The sequence below is a fragment of the Macrotis lagotis genome, chromosome X, assembly GCF_037893015.1.
Source record: "Macrotis lagotis isolate mMagLag1 chromosome X, bilby.v1.9.chrom.fasta, whole genome shotgun sequence".
NCBI lineage: Eukaryota > Metazoa > Chordata > Mammalia > Peramelemorphia > Peramelidae > Macrotis > Macrotis lagotis.
In genome coordinates, this window is record NC_133666.1 from 27124540 (window position 1) to 27136756 (window position 12217).

At 43.0% G+C, this 12217-nt stretch overlaps 1 long non-coding RNA gene across 4 annotated transcripts; it reads right to left on the minus strand.

Moving 5' to 3' along the window:
* Positions 1 to 21: 21 nt before the first annotated feature.
* Positions 22 to 10186, minus strand: LOC141498197 (uncharacterized). Of its 4 annotated transcripts, none has more exons than XR_012471586.1 (6): positions 10018 to 10186; positions 9265 to 9517; positions 6555 to 7880; positions 3920 to 5664; positions 3198 to 3260; positions 22 to 864 (listed from the first exon to the last, which is right to left on the minus strand). It is a non-coding gene; the product is annotated as an uncharacterized LOC141498197 (long non-coding RNA). The 4 variants fall into 4 exon arrangements; XR_012471585.1 differs by having other exon boundaries at positions 3920 to 4109; positions 5497 to 7880; XR_012471584.1 differs by having other exon boundaries at positions 3920 to 7328.
* Positions 10187 to 12217: the final 2031 nt, after the last annotated feature.

The window sequence follows — 12217 nt, forward strand, 5'->3', positions numbered from 1 at the left end:
CACCCTTCGCCGCGGGCCTGATGAAGGGGGCGGGGAGAGGCGCGGGCTTTTTGCCCTTTTCTCTCGCCGCCCCGGGGGTGCTGGCTGGCATTCTGTCCCGGAAGCCCCCAACTTCGTGATTTTCAGAGTTGGGGGCGGGCAGAGCATCGATCCGGGGCACAAGGGAGGGGGTGCGCTCGGCCCTATCCCGGAGCCTTAAAGACACTCGAGCTTCTTTTGGCCTTGGCCCTCCCCCTGGGGTCAGCGGGGCCCAGCAGGGACGGGGCAGGGCTCGGGACCACGGAGGCCTCCCTTTCCTCGCCCCGTAATGGCCGGGGATCCTTGCGAGGTCATTTAAGCCTTCTAGTGCTCCACGGGTTCCCAGCTGTTTTCGGGGTCTGGCAGGCTGGCGAAACCTCGACATTCCTTTCTCCGAACCAGGTTTTTAAAGACCGTGCACGGGGTCACCAAGGAAGCCAGTTGTATCGGGAAAGAGATGTCAAGATGGTTTTAAAAGCAAGCTCGTGGGGCGGCTAGGTAGCGCAGTGGATAGAGCACCGGCCCTGGAGTCAGGAGGACCTGGGTTCCAGTTCGGCCTCAGACACTTCATAATGACCTAGCTGTGTGGCCTTGGGCAAGTCACTTAACCTCATTGCCTTGCAAAAAAAAAAAAAGCAAGCTCGTGTTCCCCTGATTCCTAGCCCCCGACAAGAAGATACCGATCTGCCCCGGCAGAAGTTTTCCCCCATCACTGAAGTCACAAGTCCAGTCCCTGGATTTTCTCTTCAGCAGGGACTTGAAGTGCTGCCAACCACAATTAGATATTTGTTCACCTTCAGCTTCCATAAATGGGGAGCGAAAGGGGGGAGGAACCCTTCATAATCACTGGAAGAAAAGAGAGGAATGATTGGACAAAAAAATCCTAACGACGAATTGATGGGAAAAGTTATGGGGTCCTTTAGACCAAGAGTTCTTAGAAAAGGTCATTTGTTACAGTCATCTTCAAAATGAATGTTCCTTTTAATATTTACTTTTTTTAAAAAAATGGCTAACAGAGAAGGGAAGATGGTAATTTTCTGAAGAGTAAGGACCTGAGGGGTGGCTAGGTGGCACAGTGGATAGAGCACCAGCCCTGGAGTCAGGAGGACCTGAGTTCAAATCCGACCTCAGACACTTCATAATTAGCTAGCTGTGTGGCCTTCGGCAAGCCACTTAATTCCATTGCCTTGCAAAAACCTAAAAAACAAAAAGGAAGGAACTGAGACTAGGGTTTCTTAACCTAACATTTTAGATCACTGGATCCATAAAGACATTTGAGAGGGCCCATGATCTTCATTTTTAATATTTTGACAAAAATTTCCACTTTGAAAAACTGAATTCCAGAAGTTCCTTTAAAAATAAAATGTGGAAAATGTAAACCTATTAAGTTTCTGTAAGTTATTTTTAGTAGTATGTGAAAGGAAGAAAAGCCATTTCCTTTCTTTAGTCAAGAGTCATTTTATCATCAGCACAAAAGAAAAAAGATCTGTTTTGTTATATCAACAGTTAATTTATGAAACAAATATACTTTCAATCTGTATTGTAAAGTACCTCATTAAATGAGGCAGTTGTTGAGACAAGTTTTGAAATTAAATTTGTCCAGTGAAGAAAGCAAAGATTAAAAGCTCTCAATGGCATATGACCCTTCAAAAAAAGGACTTGCAAAAAAAGTAAGAACCAATACCTTCCAAGACCCCAAATTTAAAGGCACTAGCTCTTTTTCTTAGGGGAACCTGAGGTCACTACAGATATCCAGGGTTCATTTTTCTTTAGGGAGGTCACTTATCCATCCTACCCATTTTTAAAACCAGGAACCATTATCAGTTTTTATATATACTTGGATATGAGTTTCACATAATAATAATAATGGCATTTGTACTATGAGACTGCAGGAAAAGAGTCACAATTATACCTAGTTCTATCTACATACATATATAAAGAATTTTGTATTCTGACATGTGATATTCACATCTTGAATGTTTTTGAAGATAAATTTTTGTTGCTATATTTTTAAATTTTTATTATTTTTATAATTCTTTTACAATTTTGAGTTCCTAATTCCCTCCCTCCCATCCCATTCCCTACCCTCTGAAAAGGAAATATAATATCAATTACATGTGAAATCACACAAAACATTTCCTTAATATCCATATTGAAAAAATAAGTGAGAAAAAATTAAGTGAGAAAACTATACTTCAATGTGAATTCAGAATTCATCAGTTCTCTCTGGAGTTGACTAGTATTTTTTCTTTTTGTTTCTTTTTTTCAGGTTTTTGCAAGGCAAATGGGGTTCAGTGGCTTGCCCAAGGCCACACAACTAGGTAATTATTAAGTATCTGAGACCTGATTTGAACCCAGGTACTCCTGACTCCAAAGGCCAGTGCTTTAGCCACTATGCCACCTAGCCACCCCTAGTATTTTTTCCTTATGAGCCCTTTGGAACTGTCTGGGATCTTAGTACTGATTAGAATGGCAAGTCTTTCATAGTCAATCATCATTACAACATTGCTGTTACAGTAAGCTCTTGGTTCTCTTCACTCCATTTTGTATCAGTTCATATGTCTTACCATGTTTTCTGAAACCATCCTACTCATCATTTCTTATAACACAATAATATTTCATCACAATCTGATTCCAGAACCTGTTCAGCCATACCCCAACTGATGGACTTCTTGATTTCCAACTCTTTGCCAACCCAAAAAAAAGCAGCTATACATGTTTTTGTTCAAATAGGCCCTTTATCTTTGTTCTCTTTGGGATCCAGATCTAGTAGAGGTATTGCTAGCTCATGGGACTAGTTCCAAATTGCTCTCCTGAATGGTTCGACTAGTTCATTACTCCACCAAGTTTAGTGTCTCTATTTTCCCTTCATCCTCTCTAGCATATGTCATTTCTGATAGGTGTGAGATGATACCTCAGAGTTGGATTAATTTACATTTCTCTAATCAATACTTATTTAGAGCATTTTTTTCAAATGCTAATAGATAGCTTTGATTTTTTTTTCTTCTGAAAAAAATGCCTATTCATATGCTCTGATCATTTATCAATATGGAAAGGCTCTTCTTTTTATAAATTTGTTTCGGTTATAAACTCAGTATGTAATTGAGAAATGAGGTCTTGATCAGAGAAACTTGCTGAAAAAAATGTTATTTCATGGTGTATTTTTTTTTTTACATTACCATGGTTCCTTCAGTGTTCCTCCCTCTTCTTTTCCCAGAGAGTCATTCCATGTAAAAGTATTCCTTAAAGATAAAAGAAAAAGATAAAAAACATATAACTGATCAGTATATCAAAGTCTGAAAAATTTTACACTATCCAATACCTGTGGAAAAAATTATCTTTGCAAAGGGAAAGGTTGGGAAAATCCTTTTGTATTTCTTCTGAGTAATGCTTTTTTATTTTTGAATCTTTATGTTTAGAACTGACTGCTGCCTCAAAGCAACTCTCACTCTATAGTCCATTTGGGAGAATGGAATCCAGGTATAGATACTCCAGGTATAAGAATTAAGAATATAAATTATAATAAGTTGGTTTTATGGTCTAAGAAGAAAGGGAAAATAAAAGTTTTTAAGTGGTTAATAGAAAGATCGCAGAAATTGATTTGCTTAAAAAAAGTCATTCCTTCTCAGATCTTTATTACAAACCCTGGCTATCAACAATTCAGTGCTATATACACCACTGGTGTCAAACTCAAATGGACATTGTATTTTTATTTATTTTGTTAAACATTTTCCAATTACATTTTTAATCTGGGGAGCTTTACAGGGCTAGTTTGACACCTCTAATCTATAATGCAATCACATTACACATTTTATAATTAAACATCTGTGATTTTTGTAAACCAGGTGGAAATACATTGGTAAAACCACCAGAACTTTTCCAACTTTTCTGAAATACATACCATATGCAAACCCAGTTTTCCTTTGATTGAGTCCACAAAAAGGAAGAAAGGAGTCAGCTGTCATTGTGTGTGCTCCTCCCTGGGTCCTTTTCTTCTTGAGGGTTTGTTTAGCAATCTTGTCTTGCTCCCACTGTAGTTCTTCCCCTGGGATTCATCCCATAAGTGAATCTCCTTCCAATCTGCATGCATTCTGGTATTTTGGAACAGAGATTCTGATTAGAGTATAAGTATTCATTGGAATAGCACCTGAAACGGTTCTGTATCATTGGCATTCTGGGCCAACAGGGTTACTTCTCCTCTCCTGCCATCTTGGGCTTCACCCTGATCTGTGAATGCTTCTCAATGCTGGGGGGGGGGGGGTATGACTCAACCTCACCTTTTCTGATAAGTTTGTGGTTTTCCTACTACCACCTGACAGTATCCCTGCAAATATCAAGAAGAAAATCTTCCAAAACATTTGATTTCCTTTGGAATCTTATGTATTTTATCATTCATTTTAAATACATTCTGAGAAGGGACTGCCAACAAGTTCTATGACATCAATTAAAAAGCCCAGATTTAGAAGTGGCTTCAGGGCAGCCCTCTCCTGGGCCATCTTCTCCCTCCTTTGGCATTTTTATAAGTTCTCAAGGGTTTCATTTTCATACCTGAAAAAGACATATTATCTCCTAATTCTCTATGTCCAGCCTTAATCTCATTATGAAACTCTAGAGAGAAAGAAGGACTAAAAGTAAAAGCTCATTCCCTGCTCTCTGGGAGCTCAGAGTTAAATGCAGGGAACAATAGGCAAAGGAGAGATAAGCAGTTAACAAAGGGAAGGCCCTAGAGATTAGGAAAGCCTTCTTGTGGAAAGTGGGGTTTTAACTGGAACTGGAAAAAAATCAGGGAAGCCAGGAGGTGGGAATGGGGAAGCAGAGTGATCCAGGAGTCCAGACAGTCAGTGAAAATGCCTGGAATCAAGAGAAGGGAATGCTTTGTGCAACAAACAAGCATTCTCCTAACTTCCCACTATTCTTACACCTTACTCTAACATTCAGTGTAAGAATACTGGCAAGTTAGCAGGATGCTTGGAAAGGGCTAGGGAACTACTGGAGTTTACTGAATAAAAGGCAATGTGGTCAAATCAGCACTTTAGGAAGATTGATTTTTACAGCTAGGTAGAGGATGAACTGGACTGGGGAGAATTTTGAAGCAGGGAAACCAACTAAACAGCTATGACAATAATGAGGAAGCAAAGACCTACACTAGGGTAGCAGTAGTGTTAGAGGAGAAAAGGTATAGGGGAGACATGGCATAGAGAGATTGGCTGTGAGGGATGAGAAAACATAATCTGAGAATGACTCCTAGCTTGCAAGCATGGGAGGATAGTGATGCCTTCAAAAGTAATAAAGAAGTGAGCAAAAGGGAAAGATTTGGAGGGGAAAGATAAATAAGTGCAAATTTGGATATGTTCAAAAGGATTTGCAGTTTTAGATGTCCAATAGGCAGGGGCGGCTAGGTGGCACAGTGGATAGAGCAATGGCCCTGAAGTCAGGAATACCTGAGTTCAAATCCAGTCTCAGACACTTAATAATTACCTAGCTGTGTGGCCTTGGGCAAGTCACTTAACCCCATTTGCCTTGCAAAAAAAAAAAAGATGTCCAACAGGCAGCTGGAGATGTAAGACTGTGAGTCAGGAAAGAAGTTTGGGTTCAATAAACCTTGAGAGATGAGAGCATCCAAAAGGTGCTGGATAGTAGCTGAGGCTGCAGAAAGAGTCGAGAAAGATGAGGATTGAGGAGGTTAGGCTTGAAGTTATGGTTATTAGAGGTATTTCAATCCTGAAACTATTGACTCTATGGGAGCTACTGCAGGGCTTGGGTTGCTTCCACTGTCACCATTTCTGGATTCATGTCCTGCTGGATAGGCATTCATTCAATAGGAATTTAATGTCTTCTAGGTGTTGGAAAAACAAAGCAAATAGACTCCCTGCCTTCAAAATGCTTACATGGTACTGAGAGAAAAGAATACACATAAATAAGCCAAAAATAAAACAGAAAGCATTTTGAGGGTGAGGGTATCAGCTATCAGGATCAGGAAGGGCTTTCTGCTGAGGTTGCTGAGCTTTGGGGGAAGCTGTGAATTTCACTGGGGCAAAACTGACTAGATATGGAGAGACCAGTTATAGGGGACTATCCTAACAGTGCAGAGAAAAGGAAAGAAGCCTGAACCAGCTGAATGAGTGAAGACACAGTGTGGAGGTGGAATGCAACCCTTCTATCCAAATTTGTAGTCTAACATGTTTGAACCATAGCTTGTGGTCTTCTTCCTGGTAACTGAGGCATCTAGGTAGAATGTTTGGGCCTGAAGTCAGGAAGACCTGACTTTAAAGTCGGCCTCAGAGTAGCTGAATAAATCCTGGGCAAAACACTAAACTGCTGATCATCAGGTTTCTCAACTATAAAATGGGGAGAGTAATGAAGTTCCTCCCTCACAGAGCTGTTAAAACGTTTGTAAAATGAAATAGTTGTAAAAACACTTAATTCAGGGCCTGAGACAGAGTGGATAGTTAATGTTTCCTTCCTTAAATAGGACCCTCAACTCTCCCTACAGCTATTGAGAATATTACCATCTTCCCAGTCACGTAGATTCTTACCTAGAAAGTTCTCCTTTGGAGGATGACCATCTGCCAGGTTGTTGCAGAAGGGATATATTCTTAAGGCATGGGATGCTAAGGGCTCTTCCAATTCTAAAAACAATTCTGTGAAATTCCTCTTAAGAACACAGGCACCCAGGGGTGGCTAGGTGGCGCAGTGGATAAAGCACTGGCCCTGGAGTCAGGAGGACCTGGGTTCAAATCAGACCTCAGACATTTAATAATTGCCTAGCTGTGTGGCCTTGGGCAAGCCACTTAACCCCATTTGCCTTGCAAAATCCTAAAAAAAAAAAAACATAGGCACCCAGATCCTCCCAGGACCCCACTTTAAGCCCTAATCAACTCTCATTTAGACTATTGCTAAAGCCCTATTAGGTTCCTTCCTTTCTCACCTCAATCCAACTTTCAGCTTCAGAAAGGCACGGGTGAAAGTCTGATCAAAAATCATCTGGGGCCCCTATTGCCTCTAAAATGAAATAACACAAAGTCCTTATCCCAGGATCTAAGGCCCTGAAAGATCTGGTGCCAGACTATCTTTTGAGGTTCATTACCCTATGATGGGTACTCACAGAAACGGGTCCACTAGGTCTTTGATAAATTTGCCCCTTATCTCTTGCCTTCTAGGCAGTGGCCCAGGCCAATGCCCCCAGCCAAGGACCTCTTGCTTAACTGATGCAGAACCAAGAGAACATTATACACATTAACAGCAACATTGTGACTTGATCCTCCTTGAGGGCTCCGCTCTGCCCTTCAGAGATACCCAGAATGAGTAATCTGTAGATGGATGAAAACACAAATGTATCTATACAGTGTACACCAGACCTGAGGGGCGGGGGAAAGGGAGCGTGGAAGGAAATTATGTAACATAAGTCATGTGGATGAAAGTTGAAAACGTTTGTGGAATGAGCAAAATAAAACCAAATATCAATTGTGACAAAAAAAGAATTCTTGGTTCCTGCAGACCTCAGCCCGGGCTACTTTGTATCCAAGAACTTCAGCAGCCCTGCCTCTGTTAGCACTCTGTTCCTCTAAAGTTTGTGTTTCTGAGCATGTTGCAAACTCCACTGCGAAGCAAGGGCCTTGGGAGGAGAAGCTAGGCTCTTGTCGTTTCTGTGCCCCTGGTGCCCAGCAAGGTGCTTGGCTCAGAAAAATGTTCATCACATAGATCTGCATTCAATTTACGCCTCTAATGTCAACAGGTTTTGCTTTTTTTTTTCCTTTTCTCCTCCATCTGCAATATCCTAAAGTGCCAATAGACGGAGCTCGAGAACCTTCGTAGCCAGAAGACAGGAGGGGGGAAGAAGTGAGGAGGACAACGGCTGCAATCTGAAATGATCCCACAGGAGGGAGACAGTGAGACGCTGCAGTTTGCACACGGCCCGAAAGGGGTGCAACAAGGGGCGGGCTAGAGCAGTTACGTCACACAAGGGAGGGGGGAGCGGATTTTTTTATTTTTTTTCCTTGTTGCTAGGAGACCGTGTTGCTAGGAGACAGTGCTCAGGCCTCTCCCGCCCCTCTCCTGAGTCGCTTTTTTAAATCGTCAGCCTTTTCCTTACAGTCGCTTTGCCGCTTAATTTAAATCATTTTGGGTTTATCTTTTTTTTAAAAAAAGAATTAGTTCCTTTAAATTTGGAGACTATTCCCGCCGTGATTTTTATTCGAATTGCTTCTGCAAATTCTCAAAATATTCGTTTAGGATTTGCACTGCAGCAAAGGTGGGAAACTGAGTAAATAAAGATTTTAAAATATATAAACTTAATTATTAAATGTAAACAAAGCTGCTATGCTTCAAACAGAGTAGGAAAAGCTAGAGAGAATCACTGAACAAAAATCCTGAGGGGGCCTTGGAAGGACCAAACCAAGAAAAAAATGTTAAGAGTCCTGGAGGCATTTAAATTCATTTAAATGTAAGAATAAGTTTCAGTTTGGACTGGTTATTTGTTTTTAGTCACTGCCAAAGTTTTTCTATTTACCTTTTTTCTTTTTTTTAGTTTTTTTTTGCAAGGCAGTGGGGTTAAGTGGCTTGCCCAAGGCCACATGGCTAGGTCATTATTAAGTGTCTGAGGCCGTATTTGAACCCAGGTTCTCCCGACTCCAGGGCCGGTGCTCTATCCACTGCACCACCTAGCCGCCCCTAGCTTTTTTTTTTTTAAGTTTTAAAGTTTTAAAGACAGGGCAGATGGGGGCAGCTAGGTGGTGCAGTGGATAGAGCACTGGCCCTGGAGTCGGGAGAACCTGGGTTCAAATACGGCCTCAGACACTTAATAATGACCTAGCCATGTGGCCTTGGGCAAGCCACTTAACCCCACTGCCTTGCAAAAAAAAACTTTAAAAAAAATTTGAAAAGGAAAAAAAGACAGGGAAGATGAAACCTTAAGCATCCATCCATCTATCCATCTCTTATACATCCAGGAAGTAAACATTCTGGGGGTTGGGGTCCTCGGACCTCACACCGGGCCTATTTTAATAGCTTCAGATTGTTCTCCCTGCCTCTTTTTCCCCCTTTCCAATCCATCCTTCACATAGGTAAATAATAAAATATGTAAAATAATATAATACATAAATAAAATAATTTCCCGAAGCATCTCACTCCCCTGCTGAAAACTACCTATTGCCTGGGGAGTAATACACAAATTCCCCTGCCTGCCATTTACTGCCCTCCCCCACGTGGCTCGAGTTTCATTTTCTAGGTTTGTTCTGCGTTCCTTACCTTCAGAACCTGCTGCAGACCAAGTTGCTTGCTTTTCCCTGAACTCTGGGCTCTAGTTTGCACATTTGTGGATTCCCACAAGGCATTATTTATCCTCTGCCTCTTAATGCAATCTGTCTTCATCTCTGGGCGTCTGATTGATCACAGAAATGGCTGAAGAGGTGTGGGGACGTGCCAGGCAGACCCTGTGTTAGACGCGGGGCGGGGGGAGGGGGTGCAAAGGGCACCAGGAGCTCGTCCTGTTTACTCTCCGCTAGGAAGGAATGACAGGTATAGAGGTAAAAGATACAAAACACATATGACATACACGAACGATCAAGAACACAAAGAAATAATTTTAAAAAGCATTCGGGGCGGGTCCGGAAGGAATCGTAATCGGGAAAGGCCTGCAGGAGCGTTGTAATGGTGCCCCTGGCCAGGGAAGGGGGCTCTGGTTCCCAAGACAAACGTGAGGAAGCGGTACCCCTTTCAATATGTGAGACAATCTGTGCAAAGGTCGGGGGGGGGGGGGCAGATGGGGGAGCAGACTCTTGTCTAGTCCGATGGGGGAGGACGTGCTCCGGTATAAGGAACGCTGCCGAAAGGGGTAGCATGGCGCATCGGGGCCTCCAACCGCAAAGCAAACGGCCAAAGGACTTTTTCTGGGGGTTTGGGCAGTTTGGTCAAGGGCAGCACTGAGATTCGGGGGCCTAGGGAGGCGAGTGGGGGAGGGGAGGTTAGGCCTGGGCGTGAGCGGGCCAGCCGGGCCTTTACCTTCTCTGGGAGGCCTCCAGGCCCGATTCTGGTGCGTTGCTCCTCTTCTAGGAATCCAGCAAGGCGGAGGTACGGTGGGATGGGGGGCCATGCCCAGGCATGAGGGGCGGCGAAGCGAAGGCCCCGAACTGCGTAGCAAGAGCCTGGCGGACTAGGGCCTCTGAGCCGAGACGAGCCAAACTACGTACTGTGCGTAGCGTGCGTGCCTGGTCGGCTGCCAGTCTAGCTCTGGAGGCTGGGGCCCTGGTGAAAGAGGGTGAAGAGGCAGCGCCTGCGCGCATTGCGGCGCTGTGTTCCTCCGCGTGTAGACCCCAGCCCCTGTTTCCTATGGGAGCCCCCCAACTCTGGCTGCCATCGGCCACCCTCAAATTGTTGAAGGCGGCATAGAAAGTGTGAGGGTCGTTGCAAAACTTAAAGGCTTTCTTCCCTCCAGCCTGCCTTTCCAGGCAGGGGAATACTCATTTTCATAACCTGTCTGGCCTCCACCTACTGCTTGTGGACCCAGTAAAGTGGACAGCCCCCTGGGGAGCAGAATCGCGCCTCTAGCTTACTTTCACCTAACTTTCCCGTCCATAAAAACTTTTCCGTGAAATCCCCATATATTTTACTAATAATGCTTTTTTTTCCACCACAAGAAATATTGCATACAAACTGAATTGTTTCCTACACTTTGTAAAATACGGATCCATTTTTCTGAGAGATTCTATTTTCTAAAAAGCCACAAAGTTCAAGTGATATTCCACCAAATTCAAGCCAAAGTTCAGAAAATCAATTACACATTCGGTGAAAAAGTCTTGGGCCTTGCAGGAGGAGATCCAAACCCAAGCTGGGGCTTTAAAACAGAAAAGCATTACTTCTGGACCAGGAGCAGTACGAATAAAGCCCAGGGAGGGATGGAAAGATAAGTGGAAGAATTTTCCTGGTGAAGCGGGAATCCAGGAAGAGATGTCCAGGAGCCTTTAGTTGACAAGGAAGGGGCAAGAGTCTAGACATGGAAACTGAGAAGTTAGCTGTACAGGCAGTAGGTGTGAAAAAAGAGATGGAGGTCCAGGGCTGGGTTTTAAAGGGGCTTCACAAAAGAATTAGACAAACCAGCCCATTTGGTTAGGATTGTGCTTTTTTTTTTTTCCTTAAAAGGGAAAATCCCAAAAGGAAGTCTGAATCACTTAGAGACACAAAGAAATGGGAGGGTCAAGCAAGGAAGGAATAGAGGATGCCCATAATCTTTTCCTCCTTTACAATGGCATCAATTCTAACCTCCAAGCCGGAGCAACTCATAGATCACAGTCTGGCTCAGGCTTGGTTACAACTGAAACCTCAAAAGCAGAAGATAAAAACTTGATATTTCAGACTGTTAAGCTGAGGATCTCAAATGTAATGCTTTCAGGTCATGGCAGGAAAAAGTGGGTTGGTCTAGAGTAAAAACCCTTCCCATGGCTGTGGGGCCTTCTTCTTTTCCCTCACTCTCCCTTTTCTACTCTCCAGTCCCTCCATCCCATTCTCTCATTGCCTCTTTTGGGCTATTCCTCCTAGAATGGCTCACTTTATTCCTTTCCTTGCCTTAACCTTACCTGTTCACCTCTGCCTTTTAGAAACCTTAAAGGTTCTGCCTTGATACCATCTCCTACCCCTCATCTTCCTAATTCTGCCCTCAAATACCTGTTTATGTGTCAGAGAACATATTATATTCTCCAATAGAATATGAGCCCCTTGAGAACAGATATTATATTGTGTTTGCCTTCGTATTCCCTGATACCTTGACATGTGCTTAGAACTTAATAAAATGCTTGATCCTTTAAATTTTTTCTTAGTTTATGAGTATAGTATGAAAAATAGCAAGCCTGGCTTGGTGGGGAAGGTGCTGGACTTGAAATCAGGAATACCTAAGTTTGAATACTGCCTCAATTTCCCCCTTAGCTGCAAAACTCAGTAAAGGCACTTAACCTCTCTCCACCTCAACTTCCCCACGTCTAAGAGGAGAATGCCAATAATACCTACATTATATGGTTGTTGTGAGAATCAAGCCAATTAAATAATATGTATAAAGTGTTTTGTCACCTTTAAAACGCTGTATAAACATTATCTATTATTTTTATTAATTCGAAGACCTTTCCCCTTGCAATACCGCAAAAGGTCACAAGATGGAGACAGAGACCAGCAAATGAGGTTTATGCGCTCCTTTAAAAAATGGGCTGTGCTG